At 38.7% G+C, this 12,217-nt stretch overlaps 1 protein-coding gene across 5 annotated transcripts in view; it reads right to left on the reverse strand.

The window, feature by feature from the left end:
- INPP4B (inositol polyphosphate-4-phosphatase type II B) overlaps positions 1-12,217 on the reverse strand; it is a 728,360-nt gene that overhangs the window by 116,788 nt on the left and 599,355 nt on the right. The window lies entirely within an intron of this gene.

The raw sequence follows: 12,217 nt of genomic DNA on the forward strand, positions 1-12,217 counted from the left end.
TCAGGTAAGAGATGTTGAATAATATTCAATATTAAAATGGTAGACTAGAAATTCCATTTTGATTCCAAAGACTTGATTCTTCCCTTATAGTTTCCCACAGCATTCTGGTACCCAGTAGGAATTGCTCTTCATGAAATTACTAGAACTTTGGGAACAAGCCAGACAGAGGAAGCCTGGGGAGAGGGAGCCCAGGAAGGACCAGGTATAGGTGTGTGTCACCTCACAGGAGTAAGATTAGGTTTTGGTTATCTGAGATTTGAAAATGAGCCCAATGGCAAATTCTGAACTAAGAGATTACTCTAGAAAAAGGACAGGCTGGTCCCATGTCCCCTTAAGTGTGAAAACAACAGTATCATGTAATCACGGATGGAGCAATCACTTGGCTAATGGATCAATCAGCTTGGGTCAAAGGACATAAGTGGCCAGTATTAACAGAGGACAGTGTTAGCATCAAGGCCCCAGATCCATTCATCAGCCTGGGATATAAAACAAGGAGTGCGTTACAGGGAGGAAAGGTGATAATTCACTTTGCAGGAGATAATTATGAATTATTATTAATTCCAAGCAAGATAATTATTTTGGAGCTAGGATGCTAAAAATGGGTAGGCAAAGATTCTTGAAGATGTACCTTGAATATCTGATTTCTATCGTAAACAAGCCACTTTCTATAGTATCTCTGTGAAAACATATGCACAGAGGAAAATAACCAGCGAAACTCCATTCTCATTCTGATGACTTTTTATTCATGAGGTCAGTGCATTTAGGAGATTCTTTTTGTTTAGATTGCTGGTATGGCTGGGACCTACTCAACTTTCTTCCCTACTAAAATCACGAAGAGGAAAGGCTGCCTACGGGGGAGAAGACAATCAAAGCGTAAGAATGTGGCCGCACTACATGGTGCATCTAACCCCTCCCCTTTTCAGGCCAGGGAAGAAGGATCAGTCTCCAGATTCCGTTTAGCCCCTCAGCCACAGGAAAGGTTTAGAAACAAAACCAAAATAACAACCAAATAAAACAACACAACAACAACCTATCAGAAAAGAAGATTGCTGGTCCCCCGCCCCCACAAATAGCAGTCATTAGCCTGCTATTGAAGGAAGTAATGGAAAATTGGTGGGTTAAAGTCTAACCTTTATTAAATGGAGCTTAACGTTGTCCTTGACCTTAATACAACCCAACTTCTCGAAGGTGAAGTGGCTGTCAACTTTGGCTCAGCCATGAAGGCAAAAGTCAGTGGGGAATAAGCAGCAATATTTATTCCATTCTGAGTCAGGTGCTGATCTTGGTTCTTATTTATTTCTGGGTTAGGACCTAAGCTAACATGCAGGTCAAACCCAGTGGCGGTAGATGCACACATTTGATGGACGTAGCCAGGAGTAGCCAGGGGGCCATTGCACCTGGCAGAGTGAGCCACGAGGGCAGGGAATATGGTGCTTACTCAGCATGTCACACGTTTATGAGCTTGGTGGCATCGAGACATCCTGACTGCTTTGGATCAGCAGTTAACTTTAAAAAAGAAAAAAAAAAAAGTTCAGCAATGCTTAGCTGATCAACTTTTCTAGGGACAACTTTTGATCAGCAAGAATGTAAAAAGGCTAAACCAGAGCTGATATGAGGGCCCTGTTGTATCTTTATCTCCATGCACAATTCGTCACGTGTCATTACCAATTTCCGAACACTGATTAGAACCAGTTAGGAAATTAACAAGGCCGATCTCATCTTTAAAAAGAAGCTTCAGTCTATCTTTGAGTTGATTGAGAGCAATTTGCACTATACTGGCCTGGTTCCTCCACACTGCAAACCTCTGCTCCTTCCATAGCTTGATAGCTCTGCTCTCTGAATCCTAACCTTACCCAGACTTCTAGGTGACAGGAGTTGTACATACAATACTTTATGGTCCAAACTGGCACCCGTGTGGCCCAAGCTGCATAATACACACATACCTGCACACACACATGTAAACATACACATACATCACGTCCACTAAATATAGCCAGATATGTGGCATCCATCAGAATTAGGTGAGATTCCCCAACCTTTGCTTCTTATTGATCCTGCTGCTTAATTTCATCCACCTACTCATGTAAAAATCCCTGACCTTGGTTTCCCAATGAACACACTGCTGGCCTCACTCTGAAATTCAGTTCCTAGTGACACGCGTGGACACAGATGGTCAGCCACTGTTTCTCCAGCAGTGACCTCTCCACAGTCCCTGGTTTGGATCTTGCCCAGACCCATACGATTAGCTCTCACATGATCAGGTCTACACTTCATCTTCACTGATCGTCACGCTCATGCCATCACTCCTCTGATCAAAAGGAGGCTTAGTACTGCAGCAAGTATTCACTCTTCTCTCAGCCTAGAGGCACCTCTGTAGTTGGGTCGACCTAGATAATTCTACATATTTCTCTTTAGTCTTCAAAATGAAAGCTTCATCCAGGTCAGTCTCCTTGCTGTCCTAGAAACATACTGCTGATTAGCTCAACATATATTTTCTGGGCATCTGCTACCTGCCTGCTGAGTGCTGAACATCAAAGATATGAAGGAAACCTTGGAGGAACTAATATTTCTAATGACATATACTGCTTTTTAGGCTTCAAGTGCCTTCTCCCTTACCTTCCATCAATCCAAATTCTCACCATTTCCAAGAACTATTCATGCTACTCTCTCTTTGCTTAACTCTTATTTTCTTTCTAATAGACAGTGGGCTCTTTGAGGGAGATGCCTATTATTTATTCATCCTTTTATCCTCAGGTCATAGTACTTACCAGGTGATAGTTAATAAAAGAATGAATAAAGGAATGAAGGAAGGAAGGAAGGAAGAAAAATAAAGGAAGGAAGAAATGGTTTTTTCATCTTCTTCAACCTTCACATAACTTCCCTCTTAATACTTTTGACACTGTTAATGTGTATCACATACCCACCTCTGCTCTGGGAATACCTTTCAATAGTATCTCTGCTTGTTTTATGAGTGCTGGAAATTCACTTGAATTAGATGATATGGCTGTTGAGGTCAGGATCCATTTTTGATGTTTAATTTGTTTTCCCCCAAGTACCTATAGCACTGCTTCACATTATTGATGCTTAATTAACATTGGTTGATTGACTTAATAGCCTGCTACTTAGCAGTAGAAATAAATTAAGATACAACTATAAGAAGTATTAGCACATGTATCTTCAAATTGAAGTTAGAATTAAGCTCATATTCTGAATGGTTGAGTTCACCCTAATATGTGTCACATCAAGCTAAAGTTTTCAATTCAGTGAAAATACGAAATAAAGCTTTTGTTTAATAATAAATAAAAATAAATCACTGATTGACTAAAGATGTTAATTTTAAATTGGTAATTGCGTGTCAGCCACACACCATCAAATAGTCGTACAACTGGCTGAATTATATGACATCAGTGAGCGTGCTGCATGCAACCAATTTCCAGGACTGATTTTTTTTTTTCACTGAATGTACCCTGATATAGCAAGACAATAGTCTGCCTGTATGGACCTCGGCATTTCTTTTAACTATTCATTAACTTTGGTGTATTCAAAAATGTCTACTTAGGAATAATATCTCACTATTCACATCAGAATGTATTAAAGTTTAAAGGCACTTGATTTAAATGTAATCATACATTTCTAAAGTGTGTGTATGCAAGTTTGCATAATCATTATATACAGGCATATCAAACTATCTGACACTGAACCAGGCATTGTAACAATCAGCAAAGTATCCAAGGGAGATGATACGATCCCTTATAAAACCACAGGAAAATCACCATTTCATGAATAAGAAGAAAATATCTCTGTTAAAAACACTAATTTGAGTTGGAAGATGAATTGCTGATTCAGCAAATCCATCCGTTCACTTATTCTGACTAATTCTGAAAAATACATTGAACTGGTATGTATAAAACACTGTATTAGGTACCATAAAACAGGGGGCTGAAGGTGAATGTATTAATTGCATGTGGGAAAATCTAGAAATTGGTAGGATTTCATGAATACGCATGCCCATAAAGGTCTCCTTTGGGGTTTCTTCTCTTTATTTATTAAAAAAAATTTTTTTAACGTCTTTATTGGAATAGGACATTTGTACATTTTGACAGTAGTGAACTTTGCCTAATCACCTTTTGTGGACTTTAATACCAGAAAAGTATTCGGAGCTCATTTCTCCTGGGGGAAATGGACTGGAGAAGGTCAGGAGTGTTTCCCATCCATCAGGAAAACAGATGCCAGAACACTTGTCATTGCCATACAGAGAACAACTGGCCTAATTCTCCCTGTCCTTTCTGATGGGGAGAATAGATGCTTTCAATGGCCCCTCCTCATAGCAAGATGAACAAAACCAGGCAACCCTATTAGGCATGACGTAGGAAGGAAAAAGAAAGAGCTGGGACAAGGGGAAGATAGTTGCTTCCAATTCATATTTGCAGGTAAACATCTGAAATTATTTCTGTGTAACCAGGCCCTTTGTAATTGGCACATGAATAATCAAATAAAATGAAAATCACCACCACTGGGTTTCTGGAAGCTGCTGGAGGCCTTAACTCATCATGTTCTTAACTTTGGTCATGTCTGATGATGTTTTGTGTCCATCCTGAATTTTCACCACTTTCTGTGTTTGAGGATAATTGTGAAGATGACTTGGAACAGTCACCTCACGGTTGATTATGACCTGGGAAATATCCACTAAGGAGAGAGGGATTTAACTGGGTACTTTTGATTGGAAGAGAGAAAGAAAATCCTCCAAAAAATTCATGAATTCTAATGGAGGAAAAGGTACCTGACATGGTGCAGAGTTATATTAAATTTAATTGTTCCGTTTCCAGCCAAATAAGAAGGTAGACAAGAATAATAACTTGAGGGGAAATTTCAAAGTCATTAATTTATTCTACAGATGAGTATTGGGTACCTTTTATGTGCAAGTGCTCTGCACATAAACACAAAAGTGAGCACAACACTGTCTTTGCCCTTTAGGAGTTTATAAAGTTGATGAGCACATGGAAGAAACAGATATATAAACAACTGATTATAATTCAGCATTCACGAGGCTGTGTGACCATGGGGTGCAAGAATAATGCTTTATTATACAAAATGTTTTGGAGTTGAATACATACACATGTATGTATACATACATCTGTATCTGTGTATCAATAATAGAAAATTTGGAAATAAATGGCCCTATTTTAGTGGACATTTTACTGATTCACATAACTAAGTCATAGGTATTGCTTTAGAAAAGATAAATCACAGATTAGTATCCAGTTGTCTATAAGAATTCATTACTTTGAAACAATGAGAATGATTTATTTCCTTCTTACTAAGATCAGGTCAATGGTTTCACATAGCATAATTCTAGGCAGCCAGAGAACTGAACAGAATTGCTTTGGAATATGAATTTGCATAGGTACCTCTGCATTATGCATGACCTTAACTATCTTCCCTAGAGGTAAGGTCTAAGATGGAGACAGAATCCGGCAAGAGAAGTTGAGAATACAGATCACTGCAGATTGTTTGTGGAGGAGGAAACCGGCTAGATAAGTTTTGTCCTTAACAGTTAGTAATATTTTGCAGCCACGTATGCTCACTGCTACCAATGTTGACAATATAAATAGCTCTATCAATACTCCTGTCAAACTGAAACATTCATATTTGTTCTACACATCATTAGAGAAAGGTGTAGTAGAAAATGAACTGTGAGAAGTTGGTAAAGAACATACCAGAAAGATGTAAGTCTTATTCCAAAATTCAATCTTCGGGAATACTGAGTTACAGAGAAACACAATTTTTTTCAGGTTGTACAGAGACTTTATTCAGAGGATGTCTGACATAAGTATTACTGAATTTGTGCTATTGTTTCTATAAACTATGAAATGACTGAAAACGTATATGGATTAATGCGAACCATCTATTGTGCTTATGTGACATAAACACATTTTGCCATAATAATACATAGCAAATGTTCTCCTAGCTTAAGAATGGAAACTAATTTTAAATCTGATTTACATTTACAACATGAAGAAGGGAAATTAAGTGGCTAATCTGGATGCGGAATCGTTGCCTGATATACAAATGTAGTTCAACTGAAAAATGGGTTTGGGATATGGCTAAATAATAACAACAGTTTTCTTAGTCCTGCACTTTGCTGGAATGGATCAGAATATAAAAGATCAGAAGTGTGTCTTTTTTCTTTAACAATTACTGAATGAGGGTAGGCAGATTTAGTCCCAAACCCGTCAGTGTAGTAATGTTGAAGTTAAATCACAGTGTTCTAGAGAACAGCATAATTACTGGAAGCCACAAAAACTGGGTCAACTTAATACTTTGGTTGGTTGACATGCCTTCACATTTTGGACAAACTAATCTTGGAATCCCAGCTGTTGGGAGCATCTGTTGTAGAGATGTAGCGACAGAAAAGCAATATGTCATCTTTACCAGCTAAAAGATGAAGAATACGATATTAGTCTATTTCTTTGCACAGATTGTCATAAAATCCCAATATTCCTCTGCGGTTTAATTGTTTACTAACTTTTCACGAAAATCAACCTTTAAAGCTCTCAATTATTTAATAAGTAAAATTCAGCAAATAACAGACTTTTTTTTGGTCAGTGATCATTTTAGTTTCAATCTCTTCCTTATTGACTAGATAATTATTATCCAGATTCATATGTCATCAACTTTGCCAACAAACAAGCTGAACAGAGAAAGAACCTTCTCACACTGATAGAGAGTTAACAGAGATTCTCCTGACCTCCAAAAGAAAGGTGTTTTATAGGCATCAGCTCAGTAGAACTCAAGAGTAATTTACTAACATGAACTCACTTTCCAAATATTTATTATTAGAAGCTAAATGCAGTTGTTCAAGTTAGGTAGTTGTTAAACCTACAGTCCCTGCCAGAAATTAAGTAAAACAGATTTTGTAAAATGGAACTACTTTAATCTTATGTGCAAACCTAAATCAACCTACGTGATCAGAGAATATTTTTGTTTGTCACAGAAACCCAATTAAATTAATTGTTTAAAACATTGAATTATTTCAGGAAGTTGACTAGACTTGTAATCAGTGCTGAAACTTTTCTAACACTTAATTAACTAAGAAAAGTGGTACACAAAATTATGTTTCCAATTCATTTAATAGCACAGTCTCTAAAGGCATTTCTAATTAGCTACATTTTCTTTGGAGTTACTCAACTTTTCAAAGTTAGATAAAGATTTGAAAATAATGTTAAATGGTTATGACTTTGGTGAATTTTTTTAAATAAGGGATTTCCATCTCTTAACAAAGGGATATTTGTAATAGAAAGTGGTTGCTAAGGAACGTCAATAACAATTGTTATATAACAATCAAACTTGGTTATTGTTTGCAAATAGAGTAAAATTATATTAGGAGAAGAGAGTTAGAAGTAACTTTTCTGAGTGGGAAAGATTTTCCTTGTAACTGTGATAAATTTATCAGAGCATTTATATGCTTTCTAGAAATAGTGGGTTCTGGAAGAAACTCAGAAATTGTATGAAAGGAGGTAAAGAGGAAGATGCAGATCATTATTACCCTACCCTAACCAAAAAACCCTGGGAAACTGAGAAGGCACTCCTGCATCAACTGGAAAAAAAAATCAGGCAGACTTTTTCCTACCAAGGTATTCCCAAGTGAATGACTGAAGGTGAGCCAGCATCCATGCAGACTCCTACTAGAATATTGGCCGGCCCTCACAAGCACTGGAATTTCCTATTTCTTTCAAATGTTGATAATAAGCACTCTACCCACTTCCTTTGGTGCCTATTCGAAACTTTCACCGCTCTCCTCAGCCTGTCCTCTCTGCCCTCTTCTGAACATGGTTCTGCTTTTATGATAAAAGAAGTCATGCAGGTTAATATCTAAAATATAAAAAGAACTCATATAATTCAATAGCCAAAAACAAAACAGAACACATAATTAAAGATAGGCGGAGGAACCGAACATTTTTCCAAAGAACACACGAAAAGGTGCTCGACATCATTAATCATCAGGGAAATGCACATCAAAACCACAATGAGAGACACCCCACACCTGTTAGAACAGCTGTCATCAAACACATAGTAGATAACAAGTGCTGGCCAGGAGGTGGAGAAAAGGGAACCCGTGTGCACTGTTGGCGGGAATATAAATTGGTGCAGCCATTATGGAAAACAGGGTGAGGGTTCCTCCAAGAATTAAAAATAGAACCACCTTAGAATCCAGCAATTCCACTCCTGGGTATATATTGGAAAGAAACAAAATCACTGTCTCAAAGAGATACCTGCACCACCATGTTCATTGCAGCATTATTTATAATAGTTAAGATATGGAAACAACCTAAGTGTGCTTCGACAAATGCATGAATAAAGAAAATGTGATGTGTATATATATATATATATATATATATATACATATATATGTGTGTGTGTGTGTGTGTATATATATATTATTCAGCCATAAAAAAGAAGGAAATTCTGCTGTTTGCACCAATATGGATGGGTCTTGAGGGCATTATGCTAAGTGAAATAAGTCAGACAAAGAAAGACAGATAACCATGATCTCACTTACACACAGAATAGAAAAAATACAAACTCAGGGCTTCCCTGGTGGCGCAGTGGTTGAGAGTCCGCCTGCCGATGCAGGGGACGCGGGTTCATGCCCCGGTCCGGAAGAGCGGCTGGGCCCGTGAGCCATGGCCTCTGAGCCTGCGCGTCTGGAGCCTGTGCTCCACAACGGGAGAGGCCGCAACAGTGAGAGGCCCGCGTAACGCAAAAAAAAAAGAAAGAAAAAAAAAAAAACTCATAGAAACAGAGAATAGATCCGTTGTTGCCAGAGCTGAGGAGGGGGAGACAAAATGGGTGAAGGGGGTCAAAAGGTACAAACTTCCAGTTATGAGATAAGTAAGTCCTAGGGATGTAATGTAAAACATGGTGACTATAGTCAACAACACTGTACTGTATATTTGAAAGTCGCTAAGAGAATGGGTCTCAAAGTTTTCATCCTAAGAAAAGAAAATTGTAATCCTATGAGGTGATGGATGTTTAAATATATTGTGGTGATTATATATATGTATAAAATCATTTTGTTGTACACCTTACACTAATGCAGTGTTATATGTCAGTTATAGCTCAATAAACATGGAGAAAAATATTTCAAGCAAAGAACAAAGAAGCCATCCAGGCCCATGCACCCTCACAAAAGTAAAATCCATTTTTACACCTTCCCTGCGGTCTCAGCTGAGGAGCACACTTCTGCCCAGGACTCATCCTCCACCTGCCTTCTTGAATTGATCATCTTCTCTTCTTTGCAAGGACCTTGTTCTATCAGTAACAGCCTTTCAGTCTCTTAGCCTCTTAAGTAGCCTTTGGAGTAATAAACACAGTCAATTTCACGACCTCTAAAACAAAACAAGTAAGCAACTAACACACACACACACACACACACACACACACACACACACACACACACGACCTATGTCAGCTAAAGTGTTCCTGTCTAAAGGGTCACCTCATCTTCCTTCTCACGTTGTTAACTTCTATTCACATTTATATCTCAGGAATTACTTCTGGAGATCCCATCCTGACCACCAGACTCCCACTTCATCCTGTGTATAATCCTAAATTGCACTGTCATTGCCATTGGTGTCTCCAGAGCCCTGAATAGGTCATGGAGCCCTCGCAGCCGTGGGCGGGTCACCTATGTTTCCCTAGCACGTGGCACAGTAACCCAGGCAGAACAAGGGCTCAGTAACACCCACTGCACCAAATGCTTCACCATAGACCTCAACTCACCATGTTTCCTACTCTCTCCCACTTTCCCATCATAAAAATTTCTGTATTTAAAATGTTGATCTGAAGTCACATTAGCAGAGTCAACCTTTTCCCACCTGTCTCTCTCCATCCCTATCACAACATTTTAACTATTTATTAACATATTTTTATCTACCGCTAGACTCTGAGCTCTAGGACCTAATGATCTGACTTATCTTCCCTTTTGGAGCACCTGTGGATATAGAAGTTCTCACAAGTTATCTAAAAGGAGGGAGGGAAGGAGAGGGGCGATTGGAGCCACAGGAGGAGGGTGAGGTGTGGGAGTGTGTTTGCATAACACAATAAGGTGAAAATTATGAAAACAAAAGATACCCAGTTCCAAAACTCTCCCTCGACTTAATAAAAAATGGCAATCATTTGTCAAAAAGTTTACTGTATGTTTATTTAAATGAAATACAAGTTCTATATCTACCCAAACTCTTTCAAATTCACATTCCGAATTTATGATCTACCCCATTTCCCCATTTATCTCAAGGAGTAGTATTGATCCTCATAATAAGATTATATAATTTACATATCTTAAAAAAGAAAACATACAGCAATAATATTAAAGTAATACAATGCATTGGCCTGGGCTTTTCCAGGTCATGGGGCATTGTCACACAGGTAAATCATTTATCTTAGGACCACACTAAGAGCTAAACAGAATAGGTGCTGTTATTTTCACTTTACAGTTGAAAAAAATTGAACTTCAGAGACGCTAAGAGGTATGCACACCTTGGAGCTATGAATAAATTGAAGAAGAAGGTGACAGTACAAGGAAGAAATATTAGATTTGCTCTTTTGAAAATGATGCAGTGGGAGAAATGCAATCTTAATCAGCAACAACAAATACTTATTCAGCATTTACCTCATGGAGCCCAGCTCTGTCTTTCCTGTGATAGAAATTTTATCAAAAGAAAGAGCAGGTATCACTTCACAGCGCTTCAGACAGCAATTTTTTTGAGAGGTCTGCGCCTTTCAAATAATTTACTACCCAAACACTTTTAAATTTAGGGCGGCAGGAAAAGTAATCAACTATTTAACATCTAATACAGCTAGCATACTACAGCATTTTCTTGGTTTAACATATGATTCAGTAAAGTGTTTCCTTCTGTGTGTGTGTGTGTGTGTGTGTGTGTGTGTGTGTGTGTGTGTGTGATGTGCATATACTTCAAAAGGTTCTTGGATAATGAATATGCATTGATTCAGGAAAAACACACTGTTCCCTCTCACCCAGAGAGAGAAACCTTGATTTTCTCCTGTCTTATTCTGCCCACCTACAGTTCCTATCACCATGTTGGCTTCTTTGGTTTATGTGTCTTTGCTAGTTATTTTTTCAGATGCTTTTATGTGGCCATTCTCCTGCCAATTTTAGAGCCACCTGGAGCAACATCTTTTTTTTTTTTTTTTTTTGCGTTACGCGGGCCTCTCACTGTTGTGGCCTCTCCCGTTGCGGAGCACAGGCTCCGGACGCGCAGGCTCAGCGGCCATGGCTCACGGTCCCAGCCACTCCGCGGCATGTGGGATCTTCCCAGACCGGGACACGAACCCGTGTCCCCTGCATCGGCAGGCAGACTCTCAACCACTGCGCCACCAGGGAAGCCCTACATCGGTTTTTTTTTTTTTTTTTTTTTTTTTTTTTTGCGGTACGCGGGCCTCTCACTGTTGCGGTCTCTCCCGTTGCGGAGCACAGGCTCCGGACGCGCAGGCTCAGCGGCCATGGCTCACGGGCCCAGCTGTTCCGCGGCATGTGGGATCTTCCCGGACCGGGGCACGAACCTGTGTCCCCTGCATCGGCAGGCGGACTCTCAACCACTGTGCCACCAGGGAAGCCCAGCACTACATCTTTTTTTAAAAAAATAATAGAACCCATGAACAAGAAGGATTTAAGAGATCTTTGTGTCCACTGCCATATAAATGTTAACACTTTTTCAAGTGTGTCCAGAACTTACACGCTGGGTTGCACCAATGAAGATACTTGTTGCATCTAAGGAGTAGATTATGCATGATTATTGACTTATTTTCTAAAAAATAATTTTAATGGTTTATATTACCTTGGCAATAAATAAGGAAAAGTATTGATATTATAGAGTCTTGCAATTGTGGCATCCTTGCTTTGATGACATTTCTTGGAGATATTTATTCTTTGACTGCATTATATATATATAAAATATATATAATGTATATGTTATATATAGAAGCTATTTGAGAGCAAATAGGTTTTCACGTCAAGTAAATGTGATCAGGAATAAAATTTTCATTTTATCATTTGCCCCTGAGGAAAAATGTAACCTATTTATCCACAATCTGTATTATGACTGCTTTCCGACTTGTTTTCATAAAAAGCAGAGATTTTTCTTTTTTTTTTTTTTAACATTCTTGCTTTCAGGACTAGACACGGAGAGGCAGGCTA

This window comes from Lagenorhynchus albirostris, chromosome 4, assembly GCF_949774975.1.
Source record: "Lagenorhynchus albirostris chromosome 4, mLagAlb1.1, whole genome shotgun sequence".
In the NCBI taxonomy this organism is placed as follows: Eukaryota; Metazoa; Chordata; class Mammalia; order Artiodactyla; family Delphinidae; genus Lagenorhynchus; species Lagenorhynchus albirostris.